Here is a 1,944-nt window from a genome sequence, read left to right on the forward strand (position 1 = left end):
TGATAGGCAGATAGAAATACTGAATATATTCACCCAGTGGAAGGAAGTGAAAAAGAAATATTTACCTCCCTCCACACAAAAAATGTGCTCATCCTTGATAGGTTTTACAGGCAAATTCTATCAAACTTACACAAGACAGATAATTTAAACTATACCAGAATAAAGGAAAATATGTAAAAATACTTAATTTTATTTTAACAAAACTACTTGGATTCCAAAAGATGTGAGAATAGCGAACATGATAAAAGATTAACAATTCTATTTATGAATGACGTCAATTCTAAATAATCCTGCTGATTCTAGCAGAGTAATAAAAGAATAGAAACCATAGCAAATACAGACTAGCTTTGCGGTTAAAAGCACAGATTCAGGAACAAGACTGGAGGTTCAAATACTGGTTTCACCTGTTTGATTCTGGGTAAGTTACTTCCCCTCTGTATCTCACCTTCTCATGTGTATGATGATGTACCTACCTCATGGGGTTGTTATGAGTTAAAATAGGTAAACACAGAAAGTGCTTGGTGGGGTGGCAGGTTAGCTCTGTTGGTTAGAGTGTGGTGCTGCTACCACCAAAGTTGCCAGTTCGATCCCTGCATGGGCCACTGTGAGCTACATCCTCCTTTAAAAAAATAAAAAAATGTTTGGGACAGTCCTGATATACAGTAAATGCCATGTTATCATTAATATCATTCCAGGATGCAATGTAGCAAATTACGTCTATAGATTCAAGGAGAAAAATCATGCAGTTTCATTGGTAGATGCCAAAAGAGTATGTGTATTTGATTACATTGAACATTCCTCATAAAAACTCTCTGTGATTTAGGATATATAATGAATGTATTTAACGTAGTAAAGAGTGTGTATCAAACATCAGCAGAAACTTCTGGGTAAAGAGAGTGAAGTGAAGCCAGATCATGGATTTTCTTTCCTGTGATTCATCCGATGAATATTTGTCAAGAACATACTGGGACTGTCAGTGGTATGTTAGAGAGAGACAGAACAGGTACACCATAATGAGATGTGAATGAGAAGAATGAGCCAGCCATGAAAGACAGCGGGACAAAGCGTATCTCAGGCCCGGAGAACAGCTACTACATGGCTCTAAGTGGGAGTCAGCTTGGAACAGCGACGAAACAGAAAGAAGGACCCAGCACTAAGCTATAAAGATACTGAGAAGTAAATCCAGTGAGAAACGTGCAAAACCTAAGAGAATATTCTAAAACTTTACTGGTGGTCATTGAAAAGCTTAATGATGGGGCGGCCGGATGGCTCTGTTGGTTAGAGCGGGAGCTCTGAACAGGGTTGCCAGTTCAATTCCCGCATGGGATGGTGGGCTGCGCCCCCTGCAACTGAAGATTGAAAACGGCGACAGGACTTGGAGCTGAGCTGCGCCCTCTACAACTAGATTGAAGGACAATGACTTGGAGCTGATGGGCCCTGGAGAAACACACTGTTCCCCAATATTCTCCAATAAAAATATTTTAAAAATAATGGGATCATTCCAAACATATTGTTAAAAAAAAAAAGAAAGAAAAGAAAAGCTTAAGGAAGGGGTATACTGTGTTCATAAATGGGAGGACACACTGTTTAAGATAATATTTTCCCCCAAATCATCTATAAAATCAATGCAATTATAATTTTAAAATTCCATTATTTGCTCTTAGTTTTAATTTGGAACTTGACAGACAAATGAATTGTAAGGTTCATCTGGACAAATAACTGCAAGAATAGCCCAGAAATGTTTGAATAAAAGAACAATAATGAAAGAGTCATGCCTAGCCGGCATAAAAAATAAATTATATAACTAATTAAAAGAATGTGGACAGGTCTGGTAACAGATCAGTGAAACATAATTGAGAATCCAGAAATAGGCTATAGACAGATGGAGGTTTAGTATCTATAGGATAAAGATACATTTAAAATTAGTACAGAAAGGATAGACGA

This window comes from Rhinolophus sinicus, linkage group LG05, assembly GCF_036562045.2.
Source record: "Rhinolophus sinicus isolate RSC01 linkage group LG05, ASM3656204v1, whole genome shotgun sequence".
Taxonomy (NCBI): domain Eukaryota; kingdom Metazoa; phylum Chordata; class Mammalia; order Chiroptera; family Rhinolophidae; genus Rhinolophus; species Rhinolophus sinicus.